The following is a 14,099-nucleotide window of genomic DNA, read 5'->3' on the forward strand; positions in this document are numbered from 1 at the left end:
TATGGAAAATAAGAAAGATGTAAGGGTCATGCTTTGGTCATCATCGTTGCCTCTTTTAACATTCTTTTGATGTAATTAATTGCACCAGTTATTTTTGAACTATAATAAAGCAAGTACGTACAGTATTGTGTATGTCAAATTCTCAAAGTTGGAACTGACAAATTCGTTATTCTTAATTTGGGGTGGATTTCGATTTCTTGTTCTTTGCTTTCCTTATTTTAATTTTAGCATTTAAAATAGATGACATGGCATGTGACTTGAAAAGCCAAGCTATCAGCCACATCAGTTTGTGAAAAAAAGTTGGTATATAAGTTGGTATCTGTAACATTATTGTTTTGTAATCGCTAATTCAATGATAATAAGGTTGTACCAATAACTTTCGATCTATTTCAATACTTACCAATATTAAACCAACTTTTTTAGTTGAAGTTTGTGGTTTTTGGTGTTTTTGTAGATTCATGTCTTGAGCGGCTTTGGAGCAAACTTCACTCTCTTGCGAGTTATCCATGATGATGATGTGAGAGCAATTTTAATGGTCATCTGTCCCATCCCCACTTTCTATCATAGCAGTGCACCATACTATCTTACCAAACTATGTTCTAAAGATAGTCTGTTTTCTGGCAACATAGTCCGTTTTGAGATCCCATAGATGTCGAACCTCTTGAACAACTTCCAATTAATGATTTAGAGGTCACTCGGGCTAGCCCGAATTTGTCTCAGACGCTTACGAAGAAGGCAAAGTCCTCGCTCACTCTGCGGCTAAACCTGAAGCAAGCCTGAAGCAGTGTGGCTTCTTGTTCACCCGTTTCATATTTGTTCCTGTGATGGTAGGGTAAAGTTTCCCATTGTCTCGAAAACCATTGACTGGTCAACAAGTCAACTTTCTTTTGTGTGCGAGCGTGCCATTGCTAGTAATGAAAATCCTAGCAGACTTCTTAAAAATAGATAACTTGCTCCCCAAGTTACTGATTTCTAAACAAACGATTGTGAATTTGGGTGAGGATTATCTCCAAAGTAAGTTCTTTTCTTGCCTCAGACTAGTGAGGACTTCAAAACTTTTCACAGTACAAAACTGGAAGTTCTGACCAGAATAAATGATAAGAAAGTGAACTATTTTAGGCAGAACTGCCTTTTACAAAGCTCAAAACAGGGAAGACCAACTCTAAAAAAGACAAAAGAGGGTTGGACTTCAATCTCTGCCTGGATAGATGCTTCTGAGAGGGCTGGACTGGGTATATCTAAGCTGGATTGGACTGTCAACACCTTCAACCGTCAAGTTTCAACTATAAATCGATACCAACGTTCGAGTTTGGTAGAGCTTTAATTTTTTTCAAGCCTTGGAAGGATTTTGGCACGGGCAGAATTGGAGCCTCTTCAGTCTGAAAGGGGTAGAAGTGGCTGGATTTGCTAATTTACTGAGCTGGGGCTACACTGTAGTACCTATTTTGCTTGATTAGGGCTCTCTATAAATTTGTTGAGGTTTTCATATTTGTAAAACCCAAAATCTGCTTGATTTGGCTTACGCTGAACCAAATTTGTAACGAGAGAAATCTCGCTTTGAATGACTATTTATCTAAAACTGAACTGGAGTTAGAGATTCTGGATTATAGTTGACTTGTGGCTCAATGAGCTTTTGGTTGCTTAAGTGTTTTGAAGGCTTTTGAGATCAAGTGATCATTTTGAGTTTTTGTTTTTGATTGATTTTTTGGCTGTCCCTTGATCTGTTCACCTCCTCTCATATTTATAGAACATGCTGGAGTGGGGCTTCTAATCTTTTAATAATGGACGGCAAATTTTCCAAAAAAAAGATCTTTTATTTTAAATGCAAAGAAAAAGGGAAGTTATCTGTTCTGACAGAGAAGAACCATCAGTAGTCAGTTTCATAGAGATCTTTTCCTTGCTTTTCTGAAAGAAAAACCAGCCCTTCTTTGTTCTCTGTTTGTTCTTGGTAAAGAGAAAGAACATAATCTGACGTGATGGTTAGTTTGCTTTTCTTGTTTGAACAACTCCCTTGCTTCCCACTTATCTTTTGAGATCGTAGTTTGCTTATCTCTTGGAAAGATCACTGGCTCTGATGCAGAATTATATAGAAAGGGATTCTGATCTTTTAGCTGTAGAATTTCAAAGAAATCTTTCTGTAATGATCTGCCTTCATTAATTCCCTATCAACTTCTCTTGTGACTAGTTGAAATTGTTGACTTTTACAAACTTAGGTGGTCACGTGGATTTCTTTGTGATTCAAGGCTGAGTGTGCCAATTTTGCCCAAAGTGGTATTTTGACCCTTTTTTACATCTTGGGTAGAAAGCTAGCAGTTTTGATAAAACAGATTTGTGTTTCTTCAATTTTGAGTCTTTTTGGTAAAAAATCTGATTTGGGCTTGGGCTGATTTCTTTTCTTTGTTTCCAAAGCCCAATTTTATTCTTATGGGCTAACAGATGTTGGGCTGGGCCGTCTTGATTTCGGGCTTTCTTTGTTTCCAAAGCCCAATTTTATTCTTATGGGCTAACAGATGTTGGGCTGGGCCGTCTTGATTTCGGGCTTTCGATTCTAATTTAAACGAAAAGTCCAAACTGCTTGGGTCCTGAGGTTGCTTTTGGTTCTGGGCGTGCAGATTTTTGGCCCAATCATAAGGAGAATGCTGGTGGCTATCCCAAATTGACATGGGCTTTTTGATTTTGGACTGGGTGTGCCAAATTAGGCCCAAACACTTCTATACCTCCATTGAGGTCAGACCTCTCCATTTACCCGTTGTTTGTTGGACCCGATTTCGTAGACAAGTGTCTGTCTGCCACTTCACAAAGGAACTCTGCCCTCTCGTCACGCTTGCCTACAACCCATTTTCTATCCCTCCAACACTGAGTGGAAGAAGAGGGATCAAGTCATGCAATCTCCTATCCAATCCTTGCTCCCACAGTCAGTGCTTGGTTGATCCCCAGGTTCTGGTTCTGCCTCATCTAATAATAGAAGTACCTCTGCAAGGACTCCATCTCAACATCAATTCGCATTTGATGGCTATTTTACTTTAACATTTTCATTAACACCTTCTGCTTGTAGACAGACAGAAAGCAGAAAGAGAGCCCGAGGTGCAAAGATTGAAATATCGGCTGATTCACCGATATATCAGTATTTTCAACTGTCGACGCCGATATTGAGGGGTAAGGCCATATCTTCCCCTGTATCGACGATATACCCCCAATAAGTGCAATATCCCCGATATTTTGCCGATATCCCCAATATTTCCCGATACCCATAACATAACCCAAAAAAAATTCAGAAGTTTTGAAGGCAATTGAAGCAAATTGAAACCCAAAAATAGCTAATCCTATTTTTATTAATATGAAGAATCTATGCACAGTCCACTGCACACATACCTCTAATCCATCTGAAGAGGACCTGGCGATCAGTTTTGGATATATGAGCATATGAACTAGACCTAGTACTAACTCAAATGAATCTTATGATGGCTATGGTTATGTCATGTCTGATTATAGTTGATTTAGTTATGGAGCTCAAGATGATAAAAAAGATTATGGACCTACTAGTTGGTTAATCCTAACTATCCCATATATGAGAGGACAATAAGGAGCTCAAGAGAGACCTATGTGCACCATGTTCAAACATGGCTTACAAACTGCTCGGTTTACATGACTTGGTATGACTATTGTATGAATCTAGATGGTTGTTCCTCATTGTTTGCACCTCATAGGAGCTGTTCATTTATGTAGATGGATATTTATCTAAATTGTAATCCAATGTTTAAACAAACTATGGATTTATGCATGGTTTATTCATTCTAATGAACATTTTATTTTCAAGTTTTTTATTTACGCGCATCACATACAACTTATATTTCATCATATATATATATATATATATCTTATTATTAGTAAATTTTGAGTTTTACTTGTTCGATACATTCATTGCTAATGTACATAACATCTATGAAAGTTTTACACCAAAATTATGTGTTTCAATGCCTATATCTGTCATTTTTGTTTTTTTTTTTTCATGATACCTAAAATGATAATGATATATCCCCTGAAATATCCGTAAATTGGAGGGCCGATATTAACTGCAAGGCCAATATTTTAATCTTTGCCAAGGTGCTGACCCGCAACGGGCAGGCCGGTCTATCTCGATCGGGATGATAAAGAATTGTCCTTACTTGAATTAACACTTGAATGAAGAATTATTATCACTTAGCGCTTGTGCAAATGAGGGAAATATCAATAAAAAGAGTATCGGTTCACTTTTCTTGCTCAGGCTTGGCTTTCAGACTTGACACCCTTCTTGTCGGAGTGAACGGGGTTGCCTCGTTTCGGGGTTATCTTGTTGAATGTCCGTTGAATTGTATATAACAGATTGCCTAACTAAAGAGTTTGGGAAAGAATTGGTTGTTCCTTCTCTCTCCTTTCTTTTAGAGGAATTGAGTCTCTCATTTCGGTCTAACTTCGTTACTGTACCTCGGTCTCACTCCGACATCATACTATTCTAGACCTCTGTCTATCCCAAATTGGTATAAATTCATAGTTAGGTTAGCTAGCCAGGTCACCCCAACAAGTGGGAGGGTCTGCACTTTCCCTATCATACGATTATGCTAGACAATTCTATTTTATTCATTCTCCATTAAAAACCGTCTACTCTGAGAACCCATAATACGACGATTCTTTCATATGATTTTTTTCGTGGAATTCGACATCAGTGATCTATGACCATCCTTTCTTCTTTCCATTCCAAAAAGGAATGGTTGGCATGCTGTTCGTCCCTAGAAATACCCCAAGAATCCCCATTTTGTGATTGTTCCAAAGCGTGCTTCCGTTTCTTGTTCTTCGAGCTCAACCGGCCATGCTTCTTTCTCAGTTCGCATTTCCTAGCTGCTAGATCCGGATGTAGGTGAGTCTGATTGTTCAGACTTCTACTGTTGTAAGTTGCCTTAAAGCGCCTTCCAGTTCCAGCCCAATAGGGGAACTTTCCGGTGAGGAGGATCTCCATTTAGAAGAAGGGGGAAAAACCTACGTATCCTTTCACCTGGAGCTAGGGTCAAAGATCAGTCCAAGCTAGGATTGGCTCTCGGATGTCAAACCTCTCCTCTGCAGCTAGGTTAGTTTGGGATACAACCCTTCAAGCAGGGTAGTGCATGAGCTGCTATCTCAGTCCAATATTGGGATGCATGTTATGTTTAGATCCAAGTTCACCGGAAATTGCTTTAAATGGTAGAGTAAAGGGGATGAGAATATGCATATTGGCCTGGAAGTTTAAAAAAAGAAGCACAATTGCATCTGATTTTGCATCCTAACTTGTGGGCCCTGTTTAGTAGTGCAAGAGGAGAGAAGAGAGAGGAAAGAGAAGTTAATAAAATATGGGGATTTGCACAACATGCAAAGCGAGTATTCATCTAGGTGTACACAAAACCAGACACGTGAGATGTTGTTAAAATGTTAACTCGCAATTGTACGGGCCAATTAGCAGTATAGCAAGACAAGTACGAGGTCGTACCCACGAGGACTGAGAAGTTAAAACTAGTTATGTACTTAGATTACCAAATTCAAGAAAGTAGGAGGTTAAGTCTAAAACAGAATGTAAAGCAAGAGTGGTTGTAATTGTTGAACAAATGAGGCAAAACGAAATTTCAAACAAAAGCAAGGTGAACAAATGTAACAAAGAGTACTTTTGTAGGCTGAAAAACAGATTGGGGGACTAGGGCATTTGATTCACCATAACATTTCAATTCTGGGTTATAAGGAGTCCAGTGACAAATCTCATTCGAATTCAAAGATTGATTCTAGCTAAAGTATGATTAGGCCATGGTGTCTGGTCCTAACCTTGTGTTCCTAATTCCCTAACTTGATCATTTGTTGTCTAATCTAAATTAAGCATTAGGAACCCATTAAGCATAGAAGAACAATTTAAACAACCAAGCATGTATCTAATCCCTGTTGTCGAATGTCCATACATACTTTTCTTATTCATAGTTCAATTCAAATCAAAGCATGGTGTCTACTCTTGATTCAAACCAAGGTAGCTAATATACAAGTTCTAATGGTGATCAATCATCCAAACAAGCATATTAACTGATAAGCATAAAGAATAGGAATATGAATCATGAATCAAACTTGAAACTCAAACTTCAACTTATAAACCCAGAATATTCATGTTAGGTTACATCATAGCCCTAGTTATGAATTTAGCTACTCATAATGGAAATGAAACTTGAGCAAAAATGAGAAAACATATTGAATGCAATAAGAGTAGAGAAAACCCAATTCTGAAGTTGCTTGTGGTTCCCAAGGCTTCTCCAGGTGCTTCTCCACTTCTAATGCTACTCCAAGAACTTTCTCATGTCTAGAGTATGGCAGCTAAAGAGGTGATTTGGGATGAGTTTGGGTGGCTGGTGATGGCAGAGAAAGAACAAATTCGTAGGAATATGGAAGGAAGGCTTGCTGGAGTCCTTGTGTGTTCTGATTTTGGGCTGAATGAAGTGATATAGGATGGCTGGAGTGATTTATAGGTGAATGGAGTGACTCCTCTGCACTTGAGTAACTGACACACCTCCCTTAATTGCTCCCTTAATTGCTCAACATGTCAGGTCTAAAGTCAAGGAAAGACCTCCCTTAATTGCTCCCTCAATTGCTCCCTTAATTGCTCCCTCAATTGCTCCCTTAATTGCTCAACATGTCAGGTCTGGTGTGTACATGGGCTCACGAATTGGTAGGGTGAAAAGAAAGCACATAATATGGTTATACACGCAGAGCCTAGCATCACTTCAATGAGTTCATTCATGGGTGAGAGCACGCACCTGATATCTGCAAAGAGAATCATCCTTAGTATTCAACCAAAATGGAACAATGAGATCATTTAGACTGAATTGAAGAAAATAAGTAGAGATGAGGAATAGAAACACTTTAAACCCTCTCAAGAAAGCAATTAGGCTCGAAATAGCTCACTAGGGTAGTCTCCACTATTTTCCTTCAAGAATCTGAGCATGGTACTTTAGCCACCAGAATTCTAAGAGCAAAAGCTTTGTGAAGTGTAAAATTTCTGATATGAAAATCTCAATGGCAGCTCCATAGCATTGGTTGTATGAAAGTGACAAGCGAACGAAAATTGTAAACACAAATGAACAAAAATTGAAAACCTCCCCCCCAGACCTGAATTGAACATTGTCCTCAATGTTAAAGCATAACAAGGATGAGTGAGAACATGTGAATAATAAGGGGAAAGTTTAAGACAAAGTATTAGAGAAACTCCCTCTTGATGCAATTAGGTCGACCGCTGCCAAGCACCTTATTCTTCAACACATGGGTTGCCTCCCAAGAAGCGCCTTAGTTAATGTCTTGGCAAGACATTATGCCATTAGCTAACTTGATTGTACGAAGGGAAGATGATCCACCACATGACCAGTTTGAATTCCAACTGACATTCCCTCATAGAATGGCTTTAAACGTTGTCCATTTACTTTGAAAGTCGAGCCATCTTTAGGATTTTGAATCTCCACAGCTCCATAGGGAGATACATTGACCACGGTGAATGGGCCAAGCCACCTAGACTTCAACTTTCCTGGAACGAGACGCAAACGTGAGTTAAACAAAAGAACTGACATACCTTTGGTGAATTCTTTCCGTTGAATGTTCCTGTCATGGTAACTCTTGGTACGTTCTTTGTATATCTTTGCATTAAGTTCTAGTTTTGGTGGGGTGATAATGGATGGCTCCAATTTTGTGGAGGATGATGCAAGAGGCTCAAGTGGTGGCCTACAGGATGGTGGGTATGGCTGAAACACTTCTAAGGCAGCCATCACTTCTTGGAACTCTGATTCAAAGAGATCTTCCTCTTCTTGTGTTAGGACCGCTTCCAAAGCCTCATTAGACTTTTTCTGCACAATTTTAGAAGAAACCTCATGATCCACAACATCAATTGAAAAACAAGTATCAAGAGTGATAGAAGGTTGAGACAGAGCATCAAACACTTTAAATTCAACAGTTTCACCCAAAACAGTCATGGAGAGGGTGCCATCTTTCACTTTGATGATTGTGTCTGCAGTGGCCATGAATGGTCGCCCGAGGAGAATGGGATCAACACGGTCTACATATGGGTTATCCTCCATATCCATCACTACAAAATCAGCCGGAAGAATGAGTGTATTAACTTGAACTAAAATATCTTCTACAATACCTCTTGGATATTTGATAGAATGATCAGCTAGTTCAAGACGAATTGAGGTTTTCTTTATCCCTTCTAAGCCAAGCGCTTGATAAACTGAATATGGCATTACATTGATGCTTGCTCCCAAGTCCAACATGGCTCTTCCAACCGTCTTATCTCCAATGTTAATGGGAATGTTAAAGCTGCCAGGATCTTCTAGTTTTGGTGGAAGCTTCCTTTGCAACACAGCACTCACATTCTTGTTGAGCTTTACTTCTTCACTTGGAGTAAATTTGAGCTTGTGAGTCATCAAGTGCTTGATGAACTTTCCATATGCAGGAATCTGTTTAACAACATCAAGCAAGGGCAAATTGATATTAACTTTACTCAAAATATCATAAATCTCTTTAAAAGCCTTATCTTGATTTGCTTTCTTCAAACGGCCTGGAAATGGAATCGGTGGAATATATGGAGGAGGTGGGATGTATCTATCTTGATGAAGATGTGATGGCACAAATTTGTCATCTCTTTTATGCAATTGAAATGGATTGGGTTCCTGAGAATCAGATTTGGCCTTAGGAGCAGATTGGGGCGTTTTGGGTTGTTCTCCTTCCATAGCTGTGGTTTCCTCTTCATCTTCATCCTCTACAACCACAACATCATTTGATAGATCAGAACCAACTTTGTTATCAACAATCTTACCTGATCTGAGCACATGAACGGCCTTGGCTTCATGGATTTTTGGATTGATCACGGTTTGACTTGGCCATTTCCCAGGGTTCTCTTTGAGCTATTTCAGTAGCTATCTGGCCCAATTGGACTTCCAACTTGGAGATGGCAGCTTGTGTTGTTTGCTGGAAATTGGATTGGTTGATTGCCATTTGCTTCACTATATCCTCCAACGATGATGATTGTTGTGGCCTTTGAAGTGAAGGGGGATTCGCTTGTTTCTGTGTATTCCTCCATGAAAAGTTTGGATGATTCCTCCAACCTGGATTATAACTTTGAGAATATGGGTCATTTATTGGACCTCGGTTGTAGGAATTCACCAACTTAGCTTGCTCTTGCACAAATTCTGGATATGCAGCCCCAAAGGGACAAGAAATGGTAGGATGATCATGAGTTTCACAGATGCTACACACTTCCTTCAAAGGGTTTCTTGAGTTCAATGCAAGGAGGGCATCTAGCTTTTGTTCCAATTTGGAAATCTGCACACTGGAAGAATCATTAGAACCACCAGCAATTCGTTTACCTCTTGTATCGGTGTGTTGGGTCTCCATTGCTATCTCCTCAAAGAGTTCATATGTTTCTTCTGGAGTTTTAGTCTTATAAGAACCACCTGCAAAATTAGTGAAAATATTATGGCTAGAGGGGTTTAGTCCTTTATGAAACATACGCATCTGAAGCTTCAATGGAATCCCATGATGAGGACATTGATTGAGCAGCCCGTTGAATCTCTCCCATGCTTCACAAAACGACTCATCATCTTGTTGTGCAAATAGAAAGATCTTGTCCCTGAGCATGTCGGTTTTTTGCGTGGAGAAATATTTCTCCAAGAACTTCTTTTGAATGGCTCCCCAAGTCATGAGTGAACCAGGCTTCAAAGAATTCAACCAATATTTCGCCTTATCTTTCAAAGTGTACGGAAACACTCTCATTCGAAGTTGCTCTTCCGTCACACCTGTCAAGGGAAAAGAGCTCACAACATTAAAAATATCCTTTATATGAGTTAATGGATCTTCATTAGGTAAACCATAAAAAGAAGGGAGCATATTAAGATGAGAAGATTTAAGCTCATAGTTTCGAGCTGCGGTGGGCAGCAAGATGCTTGAAGGGGATGCTGGAATTGTTGGGATATCAAGGTCTCCCATGAACTCATTGGCAGCCATCTCTTCTTCTTCTTGGTCTGAACTTGATTCCGAATTTGAAGGTGAAGACCCTGGGAGGTCAGTGTGGATAGCAAGACCTTCAAATGTGGCAATGGCTTGCTCTTTTGCAGTTGCTAACTCTCTTTCTAGGCGATTCTGAATTTCAGAGATCACCCGGTTTGGTTGCAAAGATGGCCCTGCGTTCAAAGATCTCGAACGTTGGAATGAAGACCTCACTTGTTCAAGGAAAGGATTACTAGACATAAACTACCTGAAACAGAAAATAATTTGAGTTAATTAGTACTTCTAAAAAAATAGGGTAACTTTGGGTACATAACCAGGGAAGAACTTTCATTCAGTCCCCGGCAACGGCGCCAAAATTTGTTGTTAAAATGTTAACTCGCAATTGTACGGGCCAATTAGTAGTATAACAAGACAAGTACGAGGTCGTACCCACGAGGACTGAGAAGTTAAAACTAGTTATGTACTTAGATTACCAAATTCAAGAAAGTAGGAGGTTAAGTCTAAAACAGAATTTAAAGCAAGAGTGATTGTAATTGTTGAACAAATGAAGCAAAACAAGATTTCAAACAAAAGCAAAGTGAACAAATGTAACAAAGAGTACTTGTGTAGGCTGAAAACCAGATTGGGGGACTAGGGCATTTGATTCACCATAACATTTCAATTCTGGGTTATAAGGAGTCAAGTGACAAATCTCATTCGGATTCAAAGATTGATTCTAGCTAAAGTATGATTAGGCCATGGTGTCTGGTCCTAACCTTGTGTTCCTAATTCCCTAACTTGATCATTTGTTGTCTAATCTAAATTAAGCATTAGGAACCCATTAAGCATAGAAGAACAATTTAAACAACCAAGCATGTATCTAATCCCTGTTGTCGAATGTCCATACATACTTTTCTTATTCATAGTTCAATTAAAATCAAAGCATGGTGTCTACTCTTGATTCAAACCAAGGTAGCTAATATACAAGTTCTAATGGTGATCAATCATCCAAACAAGCATATTAACTGATAAGCATAAAGAATAGGAATATGAATCATGAATCAAACTTGAAACTCAAAACTTCAACTTATAAACCCAGAATATTCATGTTAGGTTACATCATAGCCCTAGTTATGAATTTAGCTACTCATAATGGAAATGAAACTTAAGCAAAAATGAGAAAACATATTGAATGCAATAAGAGTAGAGAAAACCAATTCTGAAGTTGCTTGTGGTTTCAAAGGCTTCTCCAGGTGCTTATCCACTTCTAATGCTACTCCAAGAACTTTCTCATGTCTAGAGTATGGCAACTAAAGAGGTGATTTGGGATGAGTTTGGGTGGCTGGTGATGGCAGAGAAAGAACAAATTCGTAGGAATATGGAAGGAAGGCTTGCTGGAGTTGTTCCCTTTGATTTTGGGCTGAATGAATTGATATAGGATGGCTGGAGTGATTTATAGGTGAATGGAGTGACTCCTCTGCACTTGAGTAACTGACACACCTCCCTTAATTGCTCCCTTAATTGCTCACCATGTCAGGTCTAAAGTCAAGGAAAGACCTCCCTTAATTGCTCCCTCAATTGCTCCCTTAATTGCTCCCTCAATTGCTCCCTTAATTGCTCAACATGTCAGGTCTAAAGTCAAGGAAAGACCTCCCTTAATTGCTCAACATGTCAGGTCTAAAGTCAAGGAAAGCTGTGGTTTGTCAAATGGCTCAAAGAAAGTATCCAAGGCTCAACAACTGGAAAATGCAATCCTGAGCTTGGTGTGCATGTGGGCTCACGAATTGGGCTCAACTTAATTATCTGATGCATGTGAGTAGCCCATCTTGAAGTTCAGACTCTCATCTTTCTAACTACATATTATTTGGGCTAATCCAAGTTCGGAGAAAGATGTTAAGGCCGAAATGAGTTGCTAACCCAGTCTGCTCGTTTTTGCACCATTTTGCATCTTTTCTTATCCAAAGACACCATTGTTACCTAGAGCCCAATGAACTGAATGATAAACAGAAAAGGGATTAAAAGCACACGTTTGACTCAATAACATAACCAAATCATAAGCAAGAAGGGTACAAAATGATATACAATTGTGAACTGATCATGAGACCCAATGGTGGATCTACAGGGGCGTAAGGAGGTGCACCTCCTTTTGCTAGAAAAAGCCATGGTAGTGGTTGGGTTTGCTCCTTTGATTTGTGTTGATGGTGCCCACCACCTATTTGAGAGAATGCCTCAACAACGTCTTATATTTGGCTGTTGTGCTGTTACGCTACGCACAGGCGCATCAGCTATAATTTTTTAAAAAAAAGAACTGGCTAAAATGACATCGTTTTGGATCAGGCCTTAAAATAATAACAATAATAATAATAAGCCTAGTCTTTACTCCATACCACGCCACAAAACCTGCAATCAAATTAATCCGTATAAGTAAGGCTCGTCAATGGACTTGGGCCGTTTAAAGAAGAGAGAGAAAATATCGGGCGGGGCCAGGCCAGGTTTTTTTAGAAAATTCAAAGCCCAAGCCCAATCCATGAGCCGGGCTTGAGAAAGCCCATTGGGCCCGGCCGGGCCTAAACGGGCCCTACTTCATTAAAAAAAAAATCATAAACTTAATCATAAGGGCATTTTAGTCCAAATTTGAGATTAAACTCACTTAATTCCAATATTTTCACATCAAACCAAATTCATAAACACCCAATAAAGTTACACAAATTCATAAACACCCAATAAAGTAACAAAATTTTTTTTTTTTTTAAAGGATTGTGTGAATAAATATACAAATATTTGGTGATGTGTTCAAGAAAAGCATTATTACATTTTAGGGTGAGTACATATATATATATATATATATATATATTTTTTGAATTAATAATTGACACAAATTAATGTGCTAATCATCCAATTATAAACTAGGAATGAGTAAAGAAAAGTAAATGAAATGAAACAAATTACATATGTGATTTAAGTGATATAATCATAAACCTAAACTCTTATTTATGCATAATTATATATGTATGCGGGCCTAACGGCCGGGACTTTTGTGGGTGGGCCGGACTGGACTTTCTTGGGGGCTGGGCTTTCTTAGGCTTAATCGGGCCGGGCTTCAGACACCTAAGCCCAAGCCTAGTCCAGCCCAAGACAGGCCGGGCCAGGATTTTATTTAATGGACCGAACGAGCCCCCATTGGCCCATGAACCCGCTGGCTAAATGATGAGGCCTACGTATACGAATACAATAACATTCAAAGTAGCGCACGGAGAGGATTTAATCCTTGAGTTGAATTGCTTTTTTTTGAAACTGGAAGATTTCTCTTTGCTTGCTGTAGATCCACAAGGTGAACTGAAGCCACTTTGCTTCCTTTAAAAAGAATAATAAAAAATTCTTTTCTTATGGTTTTGTTTTCTTCTAGGTTTTTTTTAATCTTCAGTTAATCTGTTCTTTTCTTTTTTATAATACAGTTTATAATAATTATTTTTTTTGCTGATTTGGCTCTCTATATATTAGTTTAATCAGTAGCAGACTCGAAAAGGCTGCACAACGTACAACTTGAGGTATGCATTTTGATTTGTTTATTGAATTGATACTTTGATATGCATTTCGATTAGATTAAGTGATATTGATTTTCATAAAATTAATTGATGATTCAATATGAATTTTGGTATACTAATTATGTAATTTATATACTTTATAAACTATAGTCAATTAGAAATAGAGCTAAGATCCTTATTTGTTTTAATTATATAATTATGGAACGGTACTTTAAGGGAAAGTATCTAAATCTTTATTTAAATAATTATGGTAGTTCTAATCCTCCTTCAAATAATTCAGGTAGGCTTTTGAAATTACTTCTCCTTTGAAAAAATCCTGGATCCGCCACTGGTGAGACCATTGGAGGTTGAGTGGGCCTTTGATGTTAGGCCATTAAGTGAATTTATTTTTATTTTTTATATACAATTGATAATCTACTTTAAACTAATCTGAACTACGTGGAGGACATTCGAACTCGAGTGCAGTAAGAGCACATTAATTTTAGTCAACTTGACTAAGCCCATATCTGCCAACGGTTTATATTGGATGAAATCATAGCT

At 38.5% G+C, this 14,099-nt stretch overlaps 1 non-coding gene across 1 annotated transcript; it reads left to right on the plus strand.

Moving 5' to 3' along the window:
- Positions 1 to 9,559: 9,559 nt before the first annotated feature.
- LOC117636215 lies at positions 9,560 to 9,666 on the plus strand. Its single transcript, XR_004587017.1, has one exon. It is a non-coding gene; the product is annotated as a small nucleolar RNA R71 (small nucleolar RNA).
- Positions 9,667 to 14,099: the final 4,433 nt, after the last annotated feature.

This window comes from Prunus dulcis, chromosome 7, assembly GCF_902201215.1.
Source record: "Prunus dulcis chromosome 7, ALMONDv2, whole genome shotgun sequence".
NCBI lineage: Eukaryota > Viridiplantae > Streptophyta > Magnoliopsida > Rosales > Rosaceae > Prunus > Prunus dulcis.